We start from the raw sequence: 19961 nt of genomic DNA on the forward strand, positions 1-19961 counted from the left end.
GGCAGCATATCTCGGGGGGGGGGACGGACAGTGGCAGCATATCTCGGGGGGGGGGGGGACAGTGGCAGCATATCTCCGGGGGGGGGGACAGTGGCAGCATATCTCGGGGGACGGACAGTGGCAGCATATCTCGGGGGACGGACAGTGGCAGCATATCTCGGGGGGGGACGGACAGTGGCAGCATATCTCGGGGGGGGGACGGACAGTGGCAGCATATCTCGGGGGGGGACGGACAGTGGCAGCATATCTCGGGGGGGGACGGACAGTGGCAGCATATCTCGGGGGGAGGGAGGACAGTGACAGCATATCTCGGGGGGGGGACGGACAGTGGCAGCATATCTCGGGGGGGGACGGACAGTGGCAGCATATCTCGGGGGGGGAGGGGGGGTTACGGACAGTGGCAGCATATCTCGGGGGGGGGGCAGTGGCAGCATATCTCGGGGGGAGGGAGGACAGTGACAGCATATCTCGGGGGGGGGACGGACAGTGGCAGCATATCTCGGGGGGGGAACAGTGGCAGCATATCTCGGGGGGGGGACAGTGGCAGCATATCTCGGGGGGGGACGGACAGTGGCAGCATATCTCGGGGGGGGGACGGACAGTGGCAGCATATCTCGGGGGGGGACGGACAGTGGCAGCATATCTCGGGGGGGGACGGACAGTGGCAGCATATCTCGGGGGGGGACGGACAGTGGCAGCATATCTCGGGGGGGGGACGGACAGTGGCAGCATATCTCGGGGGGGGGACAGTGGCAGCATATCTCGGGGGGGGGACGGACAGTGGCAGCATATCTCGGGGGGGGGACGGACAGTGGCAGCATATCTCCGGGGGGGGGGACAGTGGCAGCATATCTCGGGGGACGGACAGTGGCAGCATATCTCGGGGGGGGACAGTGGCAGCATATCTCGGGGGGGGGACGGACAGTGGCAGCATATCTCGGGGGGGGACGGACAGTGGCAGCATATCTCGGGGGGGGACGGACAGTGGCAGCATATCTCGGGGGGGGGACGGACAGTGGCAGCATATCTCGGGGGGGGGACAGACAGTGGCAGCATATCTCGGGGGGGGACGGACAGTGGCAGCATATCTCGGGGGGGACGGACGGACAGTGGCAGCATATCTCGGGGGGGGACGGACAGTGGCAGCATATCTCGGGGGGGGGGGCCGGACAGTGGCAGCATATCTCGGGGGGAGGGAGGACAGTGACAGCATATCTCGGGGGGGGACGGACAGTGGCAGCATATCTCGGGGGGAGGGAGGACAGTGACAGCATATCTCGGGGGGGGGGACAAAGTGGCAGCATGTTTTTTTGGTGCTTTTTTAAAGAAAAAAACTTTTTCTTTAAAAAAGCACCAAACTTTTAGGGGGCGGCCTATATCCGAGCCAATACGGTATATATTTAGCATTCGAGACTCACCAATGTGCGGGCCACTAGTACCCTGACCTGTAACCTAAACATGTTGATACGTTACTTGGCAACCACGACGTCATCAACGTGCGCTCTGGGAGACAAACGCGTGTTGGCCGGTGTATGTGCTGATGCCTTTTGTAAAGTATTTTCGGGTCTGTCAGGATCGTGCGCGGCCTGTGTAGAAGTCGTAACAGAGATCGCTGACAGAGAGGGGATGTAAAAGCAAGCGACTGAAGACAACAACTTCCTGGGACGGATCTCGAGTGTGCGTCGCCATGGGTGAGCCCCTTAATCTGTGTGATGCATACAGTCTTCTTTGTAGGGATTAACCCTTTGGTTGTCGGCTTGTCGCGTTATGAAAGTGGTCTCTTGGGACCAAAGGCCAAACTGAATCCCCTATGTTGGGTAAATAGAGGCTGGTTGAGCCCTTCTTGCATATAAGTACTCATAAGGGGTCTGGCTTCCAGAATCATAGACGGGATACAACGATTTGGCTCTGGCACTTTAACATAATAGGAAAGTCTATGCTTCTGGTTCTCGGTTACTGGATCTGCTCCATTATTATTTTCCTGCTAATCGCGATTGGGCAGCCAAAGGCAAGAACATTTCCTAACTATGTGTACACAGCTTGTATGTTTGTCACTATTTTTACAAGGTACCCCATATATATATATATATATATATATATATATAACGGTATATGTCAGAAATTTCTATGGTTTTGTGGGGGAAAAAAAACCAAAAGCATATTTTGTCCAGACGGTGTTAATGTTGTACATAACTGTTACACCTGTAAACTGCTGATTTCTAATGGAAGATCTTTATAGGCGTACGGAGGCTCTTTATCACTGTGTTCCAATAGCACGTTGTGTTCGCTAATTCATACGTTTAAAAGGTTAATTTGTCATTAGAAAACCCTTTTCCAATTATGTCACCATGCCGTCGTTAGCAGTCAAGGGGTTAAACCTAAAGGCCCTATTAACCATAACTGCCCCTAAATTAACCCTAAACACCCCATCAACCATAACTGCCTCTAAATGTACCCTAATGACCCATTTACCATAACTGCCCCTAAATTAACCCTAAACACCCCATTAACCACGACTCGCCCTAAATTAACCCTAAACTCCCCATTAACCATGACTGATCCTAAATTAACCCCCACCTCCCCTATCTTTCAGCATCCCAAATATTAATTTTATACTCAGATGAGTTGCTGAGCAGTGTGGACGCTATACGGAAATGGGCGGGGCCAATCATCAGTGTGGCTGCAGGGAGGGACTGGGAGAAAAAAGGGGCTGGGCCAATCATCGGAGGGACTGTAAGTAGTAACTGCTGCGAGTCACACTGAATGAAACAGATTATAAAATGAGGGGTATTATTCAGAGCATTTGCTGTGGAAAATACCCTCATTTTATAATCTATCAAAAAAATTGATTCAACTAGTCAATAATGAAATTCGTTGGCAATGATTTTCATTATCAATTTTATCGATTAGTTGTTGCAGCCCTATAAACCAGTGACTAACACTTTGTTTAAATTCTTAAACTAAAAAGAGATGTTGGTGTGCCTTATGGCTTTGTTTGAAATGAGCATGGCGTATAGTGAAAAATTGTTGTATAGCTACCGGCAGCCATGTGTACGCCGAGGAACTATAAAAGAATGTCAAAACAAAAGAATTGCGTAGTCCCCCCTTTTGTTCTAACTGGATTTCTCTTTTAGATCAAAATAACACAGAGGAACGTCTTAATGTCTTGTTGGTGGGTGAAGGAAATTTCTCCTTCTCCCTTGCCCTTTGCAATACCAGCCAAGACAAATATCGTATTACTGCCACCTGTTATGATGCTGAAGATACAATATGCGAAAAGCCCTTTGCCTGCCAGAATGTACAGACACTTCGAGACAAAGGTAAAAGCGGAGGAACGATTTGCAGCGGATTGGTTAAATTACTATCTAGACGTAGTTCAATGTAAGTTCTCAGTCTCGTGATGTTCCTACTGTTTTCTTTCGTTGCACTGTAAGATTTTGAACTAGGATTCATAGAATTCCATTAGGGAGTTAAACTCTGACACACAGCTCGATGTACCTTTTATTAAACAACGTCTCACACTAAAAGAAAGTAGGATATTGGCAATCATGCATGCATTTGCTAGACGTGTAATGATGATCTGTTATGTAAGTTTGAATGTTCTGCCTCAGCGTGACATTTACTCTCCAAGCTGTCCTTAGTGAAACCATTTCTTAAGGCTTTTTACAGAAATTTGGAACTTGGCTTATTGGTTTGATTAGCCAATGCCATGATTCACTCAGCGGTATAAATAATATAATCTTGAGTTTCTTCTCTTCAGGAGCTATAACCTACTTTGGAGTGGATGCAACAAGACTTAAAGATCATGATTTGTCTTCCAATGCACCTTATGATAGAATTATTTTCATCTTCCCTCACTGTGGAAGGAAGGCTGGTGTGAAGAAGAACAGAGAGCTGCTTGCAAATTTTTTTCAAAGGTTAAGTATTAACTGGCAACCAGTTCATTTTAAATCTTTGTTTCTCAAGGTGTAGAATTGTTGATGGGAAATGGTCCAAAAGGCAACGTCCCATTGGTATCCCCAAACGCTCTTCATGCATGCTGGGTAAGATGGGTCAAAAGAACAAAAGTGTGAACATTACACAAAGTGATGATGGAGCAGACCACATATGGAATTAATGCAAGCAGCCAGATTGGCAGGTCCAGGAGCAAAAAAGATGTGTCACTGTAAAATGGGACAAGATATAAAAATTTAGGAACCACGGCATTTTTGTTTTAAAGGCAAGAATTAGTGATCATTGACAGTGATACCTATTCTTTTGCAGCTGTGCAGATGTTTTAACCCAGAAAGGGGACATCCATGTGGCCTTATGTAAAGGACAGGGTGGGACTCCTGCTGACCGTCCAATGAGAGAATGGCATAACAGCTGGCAAGTGGTATCCATGGCAGCCAGAGCGGGGTTTGTTCTGAGTGCAGTTGTTCCCTTTGCCAGTGATGTATACAGTGGGTATCAGTCCACAGGGTACAGGTAAGTTGATGGTGGATCTCCATGTGTCTCTGTATTTTAAATGTATTGCCAGAAATCATTCCATTCAGGGATTAAGAATTGCTACTATCTATATAACTGCCAGCATAATGTATTTACCATATTTGCTCGATTATAAGACGACCCTGACTATAAGACCCCCAAAAATCTGAATATTAATTTATGAAAAAAAGCCTGAATATAAGACGACCCTATAGGAAAAAAGTTTTACCAGTAAATATTAATTCATGTAAACTATGTGAACAATTGTTTGTTAATAAAAGCTACGATTGAGAAAAATATTTTGTTTTTATTTCCTTTTTTCAACCTGCCCCCAGGCTTGCCACTCTGCCCCAGAAATGCCTTATACCCTCTATATGCCACTGTGCCCCATGATATGCCTTTTGACCCCCCTATGTGCCACTCCAGAATTGCCTTATACCTCTATATGCCACTCTGGCATTTAGGGGGTTAAAAGGCATATAATGGGGCAGAGTGGCATATATGGGGGTATAAGGCATTTCAGGAGGCAGAGTGCGCATAGAGGGTTAAAAGGCATTTCTGGAGGCAGAGTGGCATTAAGGGGGTTAAAAGAGCACTCTGCCTCCAGAAATTACAACTACACTTAGTCCGGGCGAATCGCGTAGAGCTCTACACGCTGCCCGGACTAAGCACCAGGGACTCAGAGGCACCAGTAAACTGGGGGGGCATAACACAGGAGGTAGATTCCCCTCCCTCCTCCAACCTTACCGGTGCTTCTGCGTCCCCGGTGCTTAGTCCGGGCAGCGTGTAGAGCTCTACGCGCTTGAGCGGAAGTTGTCTACGTGAATCGCGTAGAGCTCTACCTGGACTAAGCACCGGGGACTCAGAAGCACCGGTAAATTGGGGGGAATAACACAGGAGGATCCAGGTCCCCTGCATCTGAGTCCCCGGTGCTTAGTCCGCTGTCCTCGCTCTACACGCTGCCCGGACTTAGCACCGGGGATTCAGAAGCACCAGTAAGTTGGGGGGCGGCATAACACAGGAGGAAGATCCAGGTCCCCTGCATCGCTGTGGGGGATCTGGATCTTAGTCTCATAGTCTGACCTATTTGAGGTCTGATTATAAGACGACCCCAATTATAAGACGAGGGATATTTTTCAGAGCATTTGCTCTGGAAAAAACCTTGTCTTATAATCGGGCAAATACGGTATATTGTAAATAGTTTATTCAAGTGAACACAATTCTTTCAAACCAAGGACCTGAGGCATGCCTGTAGGGCATACTCAGCTTTCATGTGCAATAAAGTGCGTTTGATGGTTTGAGTGTCCCTTAACTCATGTCATAAGGTTTTCTTTTTTCTTTGCCTGTTTAAGATGCCGGTAATCTGTTGCAATAGCATCTACTAATCATGCACCATGAAGGTTGTATACGGTACATGCTTTTCTTAACAGTCCACAATAATGTTTAGCTCCTTGCTCTTTGCGTGAAGGTTTCACTTATACATTTGATATTATTCAGCAGCAGCTCATGGGCCTCTGCTTTGCCTAAAAAGTTAAACATATCTTGTGGTCACTGAACACATGGATGTTTTATATAATTGTTTGTGCCCGTTTCTCTTTGCCACAGAAGCCAAGAAAAATCATTTCTTGTGGATGGCTCATTGAATCATATCTTCACCAGAGGTTTGCCAGTGGAGAACATGATTCCGCTGGACATAATCAGTATGTTAATGGAAACGCCACCTTCTCACCAGACCCCAGAATGGTGTGATAAAATGTAAGTGCTAATGATGGCTGTCTAGTTAGGTACTAATGCGTGTATGTTCCATTTGTGTGATCTCACTATATGTTTGCGGTTTGTTCACTAAAGTAAACTTGACTTCACTATGCATTATAAAGGTCCACCACTGGTGTGTATTTGCTGCAGGAGCTGCCTGGCTCACTGGCTGGCTTTTTATAATGTATGTTAAATCAATGAGTGTTCAGAATTTTCTTATGCATTATACAGGTCTAGGTGAGTTCAGCCCTTCCTGCTCAAGAAAGTTGCCACTGTTGTGAAATGAGGCATTTGAAACTCCAACGCTCTTGCAAGCTCTTCTGCTAACTCCCTATTGCCCAAACTCATGGAATTGCCAAAATAGCTTCTACATAAGCATGTTTATGTAAAATATTGTCTTGAAACATCCCCCATCAGTCATTGTCTAGCTAAGCAGGATCTTGCCAGAATCATTATGATCCATCAAATCATACTTTTGGAAAATACAAGGAACATTTAGTGTGTCCAGCTGATAACTTTTGACAACTTCAATAATAATCTGTCTGTTGTATATGGCATATATTTTTAGATTTATAATTACATCTCATTAAGAGGTTGTTCCTAACATTATATAACAATGTCGCTTCTTTCATTTATGTAGTGGGGATTTACTGAGAAGAGATCCATGTCATCCCACCAACCTACTCAATGATAAACTTGTGGCCTTCCTTGGCCAATCCATGATCCTAAATCATTTCAAAGACACATTCCCTCTTGTACGTGAGACTTGTGTTTCTTCTGCTTGTCCTTGGCAATTAGAGTCTCAAGCCAGTTTGTATTATATCCGGACTACTGACAAGAATGAAATACCATCAAGGGACTTTCATGATCTTCAGGAAAAGAAGGCTTCTTGTGATAAAAACACTTATGTGATGGATGTCCATGCAACATGTGATGAAAACACAGATCAGAACTTTAGAATCAGTTACTTGAGGCCATCACTGACACACTGTATTGACTGTATAATTAAGAAAAATCATATTTCATCCAATTCTCTGTATGTTTTAAGTGGGCCTGTTTTTAGGAAGTGTTTAATATCACCGTGGATTATGCCAGTTTACCGTGAGACTCTTATCATGTTGGGCTTTCAGAGTAACGATGCCACAACCAATCATCAACTGCTGATTGATGCTGTTGAAAAGGCTATAATGTCTCTAGTGACTTTTACATCCAGTGAATCTATTTGTTTTGTTAAGAATGAATTAGAATCCTGTACAAATGTGAACCCTTTAACTGCTCACCAGAAGCTTAGTGGTGCACATTATACAATTAATATGTCAGCACCTGCTTGTAATGGAGATCAAGTTGTAGGACGCATAATTTCAGTTTTACCAGGGCAGCTAAGTAACAACTTTGGTCTTCTACTGGTGACAATTAATATAGACCTAATAACCTTGCTTCTTTTAGATGTCCCTGATTGGCGACTGCTCTGGACAGCAGATGCTCGATTCATGCAACAGTACAAGCATCACCAGCTAAAACCCTTTCAAACCTTATCTTTGTATCCGCCATACTATGTCCATGATGTCAGCTTCTGGGTCGGTGAAGGCTCAGTGTTTTATTATAGAGTTTCACACTATTGTCCAAAGAGTCTCCAAGAGGACTGTTGTTCGCATTCAGCTACAGGATCGATTTGAGAACTCCCCAGCCAGAAAGACCAGCCTGTGTTATCGGGTTATCTATCAGGTGTAGCACCCGATGTGGTCTTCTGCTGCTGTAGCCCATCTGCTTTAAGGAATGGTTATATGAGTTACTGTTGCCTTTCTGTCATCTCGAACCAGTCTGGCCATTTTTTCTTTCACTTCTGTAAAGTATTTTTCAAATAAAAGTCAGAAGCTGTGTTTTTGGTTCATTTTTTCAACATATTCTATAATTCTTTAATAGTAAATTAGATGATATGATTAAATTAATGGTATCTTGTCCTGAACAAAAAAACAATATTTGAATATTAATTCAGGAATTCCTCTATAGGAAAAAAGTTTTACTAGTAAATATTAATTCAATAAACTATGTTTCTATGTTTAATAAAAACTGTGATTGAATAAATGCATTTTTTTTATTTAAATGCCACTTTGCCCCCCCAGATATGCCACTCTGCCCCCTTATATGCCACTCTGCCCCCAGAAATACCTTATACCCTGTGGCGTCACTAGCTTTCATATTTGGGGGGGGCACATGGGGGGACAGAGACCAAAGTGTGTGGGGGACAATTATAAAACGCTACATATACACTTATATATATATATATATATATATATATGCGTTAGACATGCATTTTTAACGATGCAATATATACTGATCTCTTTAAAGTAAAGACTATGATTAAAATATGATTTCTGCTGAACTGGCAGTTTTCATTCTTTAATATTAGACCCTACTGCCGATATTTATAAATATTAGCCCCTGCTGCCAATATGAATATAAATATTAGACCCTGCTGTCAATATATGTTAATATTAGACCCTGCTGCCAATATATATATAAATAGCCCTTGCTGCCAATATATCCAATATATAAAAAATATGAGATCCTGCTGCCAATAGATATATATATATATATATATATATATCAATATTAGACCCTGTTGCCAATATATTTTATAGTGAAATAATTGGACCCTACCCAAGAACTTCCTTGGGCCCTGCCCCACGCTCCCAGTCATGCAATCAATTCCTCCTCTACAACACCCCCCAAAAAATTGCCCACACTGACTGCAGATCAGGGGACGACTGTTAGAGTCTACGCAGTCTTCCTTCCTTCTGACAGCACCGTGACATTGAGAGGTCCTCTCCCCGTAATCATCCCCAGAGTCCCTTTGTCCCCTCATTTACTTAACCACACCCCTCTTTTACTTACTCCCTGTAGTTCAGGCATAGATCAAATAAACAACACATGTAAATAGCACATGCATGTATAGATCAACTGAATAAAACATAAACACTGTATTTGCAGGTATACATAAATAATGTATGGAAACATAGCATTGCATGTATAGATCAACATAACACACAAACCCAGCATTGCATGTGTAGATCAACTGGAATTCACATGTAAACTCAGCACTGAGGGTATAGATCAAATAAACAACACATGGAAACAGCACTCCAGGTATAACCCCTGTATTTGCAAGTATACATAACTAATGTATGGAAACATAGCATAGCAGATAAAGATCAACAGAATAACACAAAAACCCAGCTTTGCAGGAATAGATTAATTGGAATTCACAGAAAAACTCAGAATGAAAGGTATAGATAAAACCCCCTAAGGCAAAGATCACAGGTCACGCACCCCAAAGGCCAGCCTTGGCATCCACGCTATTCACATTATTCACACAATCATTTATTCTTTCACTCTTTCACACAAATTTGTAACACATATTCATTAATGCATTCTCATCAATTTTCTCACTCGTTCACACAATTCATCCACACATTAATCCATTCATTCTCTCTCTCATTCTGACTCTTTATTTCAATATTCTCACTACCCTCCCTTCTCCCTATCTACCCCTTCTCACTCCCTTCTGCTTATCTACCCCTTATCACTCCCTTCTCCCTATCTACCCCTCCTATCAACCCTCTCTCCCTCTTCTCACTATGTACTCTTTCCCCCTTTTGAAGTTCAATTACCTTGTAGAAGTCCTGCAGTGGAAGCGCCTCTGTCTCGCTGCTCTGCAAAGAGTGCGCTGATTCACTGCTGAGCGCTGGAATATAACGTTAAGCCTTTTAATCCCCTATATGCCACTCTGCCACCCTGATATTCATTTAACCCCCTTTATGCCACTCTGCCTCCAGAAATCCCTTATAACCCCCTATATCACTCTTACCCTGCCCCCAGTTACCAGTGCTACCCTAGACTTGTTCACATGCTTCAGATTCCTTGGTGTCTAGTGGGTGGCAGCCATTGGAGGTCTGCATGATGCGCGCAGAAACCTCCGCTGCTCCTGCCAGAACTTCCACCGAAGTTTATATGAAAGAGCACCAGAAAGCCATGTGATGTCGGTACTCCGTCACAGAAGCCCCAGTGGATGTGGCAGCAGCAGTGGAGGTTGTCTGCGCGCATAGCACAGACCTCCACCGACTGCCAGAAAGAAGGATCCAGGTCCCCTGCAGCACTGCAAGGGATCTGGATCTTACTCCTCTATTTGAGATCTGATTAGAAGACGACCTCGAATATAAGACCATAGTTATGGTTCTATGATCGAGCAAGGCGAACCCCCACAATCTGAATATTAAATTAGGAAAAAAAGAAAAAGCCTCAATATAAGACGACCCCATAGGAAAAAAGTTTTACTAGTAAATTTTTTCATATTTAATAAAAGCTATGATTGAGAAAAAAAAAATTCTGTTTTTATTTCCTTTTATTTGTCAACCTGTCCCCCTGTTCTGCACATCTGCGGCCAGGCTTGCCACTCTGCCTCCCTGATATGCCTTAGAGCCTCCTATATGCCACTCTGCCCCATGAAATGCCTTTTAACCCATTATATGCCACCCTGCCTCCAGAAATGCCTTATGCCCTCTTATGCATATAGGGGTTAAAAGGCATATCGTGGGACAGGGTGGCATAAAGGGGGTTTAAGGGATTTCTGGAGGCAGAGTGGCATATAGGGGGATTTAAAGGCATTTATGAAGGGTATTTTTCAGAGTATTTGCACAGAGTATGTGAGTGCAATGTCACCAATTCTAGACAAGAACCTGGTTGCATGAAATATGACTGGGGGATGGGTTTCAAAAGTAATCAAACTAGAAAGAAAGAATCAGAGAATTAGGGATCACCGAACGACTTCATCAGTTATAATATAATCGGTCCATAATACAAACCATGCCCCATATTTCTGAATGAATACAGCCAAACACCTTTCGTGGACACAATTTGAGTGTTTGTTTCTGGTGGTATGACTGGTGTGTTATCAAGGTAGTCTTGAGTGTGGTTTTACCGATGCTGGCTGATGACATTTGGATTCCCAAGCAATACCTATTATCCAAAAAAAAAAAAAATTCACGGGACAGAAAGAGATACATGCAGGACCTGGGACTTACCTCTTCATTCCAGGACCGTGCAAGTGAAATCTGGGGAGGATGCCGACTCATAGCACAGCGCACCTGCGTGGCTCAGCATGTGGGTTTCAGAGGTCAAACCACCTTACTGGAAGTTCCCAATGTATGATTTGACTTAAAAAGTGCAGTCTTTTTTGCCACCTGCGAGATGTTGAGCTCAGCTACAGGGAGTCACACACCATACATTATCAGCATGGGAATAATACTGATGTATATTATAATTTACAAACCGATACAGTTAAACATGTTTTCTGTACTTGATGTACTGTAGTTTAAGTGTCCAATTACTTTTACATGTTGTATTTGGTAACATGTACATTATTGGTACTATACACATAAAATGTCAATATCATTTTCCTTAGATTTCCCCTAAAAATGTATTCAGTGGCTTCTCTTCTGCATGCACATGGTAAGTGTACTGGCTCCCTGCATAATACATCTCCTGCTTTATCTCCGTGCCCTGCTTATATGTTAGAGGGTAATACATTCCCTCTACTTTACACATGTGCATAAAAACACTTATCCTAATATACACCCATACAGTTTATTACAGGTTTCGGTAGTGTTTATTTGCCTATGGGCACCTGGGATATTCATTTGCCTATAAGATCAATCACAAGACAGTAAACTAGTAAATAGGATCTGCTGTTGGCCTCTGCAAGAAGTAGATGGCTGTGCAAATCAAAGTGGGCGTCTCTATCCTGTGAAAGAAATACAAAAATGAAACATTATTACATGGTTACTTCCACTGTTGCTTTTTTTTTTGGCTGCAAATCAATTCAAACGGAGTGTATGTTTTCAATCAGAAATACAAAAGAAACCTCCAGATATTTCAAATCGCCGCAGAAGGCACACTTTTGTATTATCCCCTACTCAGTGGTATCTTTTATCTGATTGTGGTATAGATACATAGGGTCCCCTGATGAATTTTAATCAAACTCAAGGTTTCTACTACATTGTTTGTAGGTATAAGAGCGTTTACTGGCATATATACAGAAATGATTAACACATACTATGGCCAATGCAAGTGATGGGTGCTTTGTGATGTAACAATGATGACATCACAAACCCAGCGAATTTATGCTCTGTCAACTCTGCTCCTTGTCACATTCCATTAACTGACAGCTGTTTGGTTAGTTGGCAAGCTAATGTCTAGCAGAATGATTTTCTGTATTGTATTTCTTTTGGTGTTAATGCCTGATTCCCAGGTTTCAGGCTGCCTAAAATGTCATCAGGACGCTGAAAGAAAGCTTGATCAGTTTAAAATAATTTTGAAAAACAAGCATGTGGCAGATTTTCAAAAAGTCCATGCTTACATAAGCAAGGGAATAAGTGACATAACAGATCACTTTGCAGGTCTTCTACTTGGTAAGTAGTAACAGCTTAATAAATGTATTAGGATTAAAACATGAATCATCATAAAATGTTGTATTAAGTATTAGGGTTCTATCTTTGGATATGCTATGAATATATCTTATTATCGTGACTAGATACATACATGCATGAAAGAGCTATTTGCAGGCAAATAATAAAAAGGGATGTATTGTTGGGCTATCAGTAACAGGCTTAATTATCTGGTCATGTTTAATCAGCACAGGCTGGCCAATGCAAGTGATGGGTGCTTTGTGATGTCACAATAATGACATCACAAACCCAGTGAATTTATGCTCTGTCAACTCTCCTCCTTGTCACATTCCATTAACTGACAGCTGTTTGGTTAGTTGGAAAGCTAATGTCTAGCAGAATGATTTTCTGTATTGTATTTCTTTTGGTGTTAATGCCTGATTCCCAGGTTTCAGGCTGCCTAAAATGTCATCAGGACGCTGAAAGAAAGCTTGATCAGTTTAAAATAATTTTGAAAAACAAGCATGTGGCAGATTTTCAAAAAGTCCATGCTTACATAAGCAAGGGAATAAGTGACATAACAGATCACTTTGCAGGTCTTCTACTTGGTAAGTAGTAACAGCTTAATAAATGTATTAGGATTAAAACATGAATCATCATTACATTTTGTATTAAGCATTAGGGTTCTATCTGTGGGAGTGACTGGTTGATTATATTTCATTTAAGTTTGTTTGGTTTAATATTGGCCCCTGTAAGGAATGGGATTGTCATATAGAAAGCTTCGAAGGGTCAGCTCGGGTACAATATGTCCTAATTCTAGCTGTGCCAACACCAATGACAATATCAGGGTGGAAAATCCTCTTCAATCTTGTATAAAACTTTATAACTTGAAATTTCTTAACATTTGAAAATGCTGATTTTTTATGATGCCGCTGCACTCAGTGGGTCGATTATTCCTGGAGAACATCAGGTCAAAGTGGTTTAAAATGCAGTTTTCCAATTTCATGACTTTTACAATGTGTTTTTCAGATAAACTTGCTATTTCCCAATTGGTTGAACAACTTGACAATCCTGTGCAGACGATCGGTGCCTCAGTCGCTGAAGGTATTTATTTGCTATATTTCATGTTATTAACCCCTTTATCTCAAGTAGCCAGATATAGACCGATGTGTGTATTGAATATTGTTACAAAGAAGAAGTGCAGTGATTGAGCCATAACACTAGTAGTAGATTCAAAAAAAGGATTAGCGCCGTTGGGCTGGCAGATGCTCGTTCAACGACTCAAATCAACTTTACTTCTGTACAGCAGATCGGGGATTCATTTATTCCCAAATTGTTGCTGAGATTTGGAAGGGGCAGAACGTAATTAAAGATAATGTTCTAACAGGTACTTTTCCTCAAAGGAGACAAATAGAGGTTTAGTCTTCACCGACCCGATATTCTAAACATGAATAAAGGATATTGTAAAGTATATGGTTACCCCTGCATCCCGACGATCACAGAATGGGTGGGAAATGTATGTATTTGGCCCGTAACTAAACTTTTTTCTTTTGGTAGGAACTCACTACATGAACACAATCGATGCGAGTTTGAAACACCTTAAAGCAAACTTCAGTGCCATCTTTACCCAGTTTATGTCAGAAAGTAAGTAAGGATTTAAGACGCACAATCTCTTTGGAAACCTAAATAACTAGTGTGTTAATATTAGATTTGAAATGTAACTTTGCAGGTAATTAACCAATAGAGCATTAACAATAATGAGGACTATTTTTTAGATTTGATGTATTTTTTGCATTATGTGTAAAGAGATTACTGGTAGTTCTGTATTAATTTCTATATAGTTCATCATGTTTATGCCCAGTATGGGGGTATTTATTTTCACATTTTGGGTTTTTTCTTGTTACATTAGTGGCTGGGCAACAGACCACCTATTGTGGAATTATATCGATTTATGTATTTATGAGGAATAATAATTTTATCCAGACCTCAGCTTCCACCCTAACCCACATAATCACATTATCAGGCTCTGTCACCCCCCACTCAAAGCAGACATACTTAAGTGGGGATTGAGTGCTCTCCTAGTGGAGTTCTTGGATATTAGACTGTATCCCAGCTCCCTGCTGAGTGCATCATGTGAGAGGGAACACGTAATAGAAATGTGTGATGGGGATGCTTATTTCTTGATCCCCTCGTAGTCAGCAACAGGGCTAAGAAAGAAGACTCCTAGGGATAGACAGAAAGCAGTGTTTGCAGTTATTTGGCAGGGCATTGGTTGTTACCTTTATGGATGACTCGAATAGTTCAATTGGCCGATATATACTGTATGCGTGCAAATAGACTTTACAGAAGAGGCATTAATGTTGTTATCTTTGTTTCCAGGGTACTGTCCTAATCTGAAAGGTAAGCACAATTTAATGTTTCTAAACATCTATATGTGGTTTTTTTTTAATCCAAAATATAAACATGTCCCAAATGGCTTAAAACAATGACTACATTTAATGAATGAGGAACTTTAAAAGAAATTATATCCAGAAATCAGTTTCTTAATTAAAAACCTTTATTGAGATAAACGTTAATGGTCAAATAACAATAACATCTTCCGACATTGTAGCAGTGTGGCATTTTTACCTTGTTGGGTTACAAAATCCCACATAACCATCACTAAAACAATAAAATATAGTTGTCCAACCGAATGCTCAACATCATTTTTGGTTTTGTAAAGGAAGAATTGTGTATTGGCTGGAAAGCTCTACAGAGAGACAGAACCTAACTTTAAATGTTTGGTGTTTGACTCTTTTTCATGAAGTTATTATATATTTCCATAGATATATTTTCCTAACTTAAAGTTATTTCAGATTTTTCCAAATTCCTTTCCAAAACTTCAAAATTCCAAATGTTCCAAACTATTATATATTAATTGACCTGGTTATAACCCAGGAATGCTATGGACATGTCTTCTAAAAACGGAATAAAATCATTTATTTCCACATTTAATTTATTGTGGAATAACATACAATGTAAAAACATTTATCTTTGTATTTTTAGTGTTAAATAGCAAATCATTTTTTTCATTTTCTTATTCTGTTTTCTTCTCTTTCTAGGGGATAAAGCATGTGGTAAGTGTCTTTCTAATATACTTTAATCACGACAACAAATCACAATCCTTGTGAACATGATGGGTCCAACTGTTCAGCACTGGCATGATTCTCCACATACAATATGTCCTAATTGCTGGTGATTGAGGGTATGAGTGTTAACGGGGGAAAGAGAAATCAGAAATGTATCGTGCAATACAGAGAAAGGAGATAGTCCAATGGAGCAGCCGAGAGGTGCTGTTAAGAGAGTGGCCACTGAGAGGTTAAGATAAGTCCTACTTTGCTAAGAATGGAAACAGGACAACAACCACTAAGGGGTTCCCATTTTAGGGATACTGTCACCAGAACAGGTCTATATTAATCAGAATTTTCTTCATATGAGCCATCATTGTATTGATTTTTTAAATGTTTTTCTGCAGGCTTGATGATCCAAACTCTCACAAGCTGTAAGAACTGTGAAGAGGTAAAGGTACCGTGCATGGGAGGTCATAGCCAATGTAGAGGTAAGTGTTTTGCTCCTCACACAGTATCAAATGAAAATATCCACTCATAAATTACATTATAAAGGTTATCACTTATTAAAATAAAGTCAGTCGTGATATATTCTCTTGATGTGTCTAGTAAACCTGGTTGGTGGGCTCATAAAAGATTCCAAAGATTTTTCTACAAAACTCTACTCAAACATGTGTTACATGTAATTCTTCTACGTATATCTCTTTCAGCACGGAATACGCTCTGTGTTGAAATTACCCCTGGATTATTCTATTGCCTCCAGTATACGCTGCTTGTTCCTATAACCGTTTAATCCAACTATGACTTTTTATTTCTGTTTTAGAAAAGATTGCTCAGTGTCCGCTATGCTTTTGCACTGGAGACAACAATATATGCAAAGGTAAGAAACTGCCAGAAAATTATATTAAACATTTTTATTATGGTTCATGGGTGAACTCCTTCGCATGGCACAAAAAAAGACAGATCCTATTATCAAGTAGCAACACTGGCCTGTAAACTCCAAATATCTGTTTTCTGTGAAATAATCACGTATCTAGGCTGATTATCTACACAATATAATTTAGAAGCATGTAATAACTAAATATTGCATTTCTTTAGAAAAAAGTTGTCAGAATAGTGGCAAATAATTACATTTGTATTTTTCTAGATGTGCAGAGTGGGAAATCCTGCAAACCTTGTAGCGGGCACGAATCCTGTATGACCGAAGTACTGAAATGTGGAGGTAAGACATTCAGAATTCTGTACAAGAAAATAGAAAATTTCTCTTATTTATTAAAGTCATAGGATACATTGGCAAGACCTGTTCTCCCAATACTTTACAACCTCTTTTCTCTATATCCCACATTTTCTTCTTTTTCTAATTATTGTTGTGTTTTATGTTTTGTTTTAACCGTTTTAGCCATAGCCATAATGGCTTATTTTCCATATTTTCACCTTCCTATTTATTTATCTTCAGCAAGAATGGAAACATATTGCTGGTGCTCTGGTGGAGGTCTATGCATATCTGAGTTAGCCTTACGCTACTAATTATAAAAGAAATGAGTCTTTTTCGCACATTTTATACTACAGTTGATATAATCTTGAGGTCATGATATATATAACACTTTTGATATTTTCATTTTAGATCGGACTACAGACGTAATCAAAGGTCAAGAAGTAATATTTGATTGTAGTTTAAATTGGCACGTCAATGTGGGGGAACCAATCCAGTACGTTTTTAAGAAGGTAATGTTCACAAGACCTTATAAGACATTTCACAACTAGAATACATATTTCACTGAAGACTAAAAAGTAGTTTAAGTCAAGAATAGTTATTGCAGTTTTTCAAATTCCAAAATACCAAGTAATATCAGAGCATCGTGTTATTCCACATTTAACTGTAAATAACATGAGAAGTAATTTGGTTTATAAACTAAATTGTGGAACTACCGATCATGGAATGTTTGTCAAAAATACCACCGGTAAAAGCACTCTGTTTTCTGTGAGATAAAATATTTTATTTTGACACATTAAAGGCAGAGCATTCCTGGGGCCAAAATAATCAAAAAGCGACTATGGGGCTTTGTAAAAGAGCAAGTGTGACACGAGGGAATTAGTAGCGCACATACTTAATAACAGTAAAAGTAATGAAGCTACTGCATATTATTATTGTTCTGTTTATCACCATTACTCGTTTTAGGTAGTAAATCACAAAAGTGAAACACTGAGCATCACGGACGAGCCCTTCTTGGAGAAAAAGGATGTTGACTTTGGTGATGAGGGAGAATATACTTGTACTGCCCAAACGAAGAGCAAGACACCTGTCAGCATCCTGTCTTATAGACTGAGCGGTAGGTTTGATTTTGTGATCAAAAAGATGGTGTTTATTGTCACATTCCATATCATTATATTTCCCATACACCACTATATATTGATCTTACCAGTGAGATATATAAGTCAACCTCATGTCCACAGATATTGCTACATGTGGGTCAATTTACTAAAGAGTGAGATATCAATTGTTTAATATGACTCACAAGCTACTGAGCTGATACTTGTTAACTGTAAGTAAGGAGTAACAGTTTATCAGGACTTGATATTCAGACTCGGCTGCCACATCAGTTATTGAATAGAGCAACAGAAATGCAGTAATTGTTCAATTATCTTCCACTTGGTGAATGAGCCTTATTTTACCCAATACAAGGATTTGTGTAGAGACACTTAACAGGTATGCAACATCTAAGCATATTTCATCGATTCTCTTTCTTTCTCTTCATGCAATTTCAAAAGGACCAGGAATGCCCTCAAACGCGACACAAACCCCCATTAATTTAGACGCGGAGATTGTGGCGCAAGCCATGTTCCTGATCGGTACGGCTGTATTCAGTTGTTTGATTATAATATTTGCTGTGGGAATACGGTGAGTACATTTTATGGAATTTGTTTCTGTCTTCATCCCAGGTCTCTGGAGATTGTGAGAAGTTATTCCTACTATTGGATACGCTATGAATATATCTTATTACCGTGACTAGATACATACATGCATGGAAGTGCTATTTGCATGCAAATAATAAAAAGGGATGTATTGTTGGGCTATCAGTAACAGGCTTAATTATCTGGTCATGTTTAATCATCACAGGCTGGACATGGATTTATTTGGGCAGCTAAGTAACAGCAAATTTATAAGCCTTAACATGTAAATGAACACGAACTCTTTTCAGTGTAGTTTCAAGAGGGAGAACCAGGCAGTGAGATTATGTGATGTTTTATTAACAATTGCAATACAAATAAATGTGACAAATATTCAATGTTTTTTTCAGCATCTTAAAGTACCAAAATGAAAAGCTGGAGAGAGCCATAGTAGAACAACTGAAAGCACTCGAGGAAGGCTCGGGATCCAGTTCTGATTAAGATGATCACCGGAAACATCTGTCCCATCACAGTGATTCATGTAACAACTGAAATAATTCCAATAAAATAAAATTTCATACAATTAACACCAGGTGACTGTGCAATATGTAATTATTCAAAAATAATTATTTAAAAGATCAGTGGACTCTTACATTTGATGGGGCTTCCCTAAGCCCATATAGTGCGCCTATTCCGGAATCAAGTTGTTTTTGTTTTTTTTCCTTTTTCTTTTTTTATCTATATATTTTTATTCAAAAGAGAATAATATAATATTCTCAGAACCATATTTCATATATCAAACTTCTTAGTATGAATACATATATACTGTACATGTATGCGTCCAATACAAAAGGGATACAAAGAAAAAAAAAATTATAAATAAAAAAGAATTTCTCACGATATATATAATTCATAGAACTAACAAATATCGTTTACCCTTTCTTCTTAACATTCATACATCAACGTCAACATTCTCTCCTGGGAGTAGCCGGAATATATCTTGTGGGCCCGCAAATTGATCTCATAGTAATTTAATACGTTGATTTCAAATGTGCAGGGGCCAAAAATATAAAAGAAAATTTTGTCATGTAGGGGTACCAACGCGTTCCTCCCAAAATAATTTCCAGGGTCGCCAGATTTTATCAAACATGTTGATCTTTTCAAGTTGATAATAATATCCCCTTTCCATTGTGTACTGGTATTGTATTTGGTTAATAACTATCATCTCCCAATTTATTATGCCAGCGTTTCTCCACTGCCTGGCGATACAAATCTTTGCTGCCAAAAAAAACCCATGTAT

The sequence above is a fragment of the Sceloporus occidentalis genome, unplaced genomic scaffold, assembly GCF_023333645.1.
Source record: "Sceloporus occidentalis isolate IW3139 unplaced genomic scaffold, rSceOcc1.0.p SCAF_35, whole genome shotgun sequence".
Classification (NCBI taxonomy): Eukaryota; Metazoa; Chordata; class Lepidosauria; order Squamata; family Phrynosomatidae; genus Sceloporus; species Sceloporus occidentalis.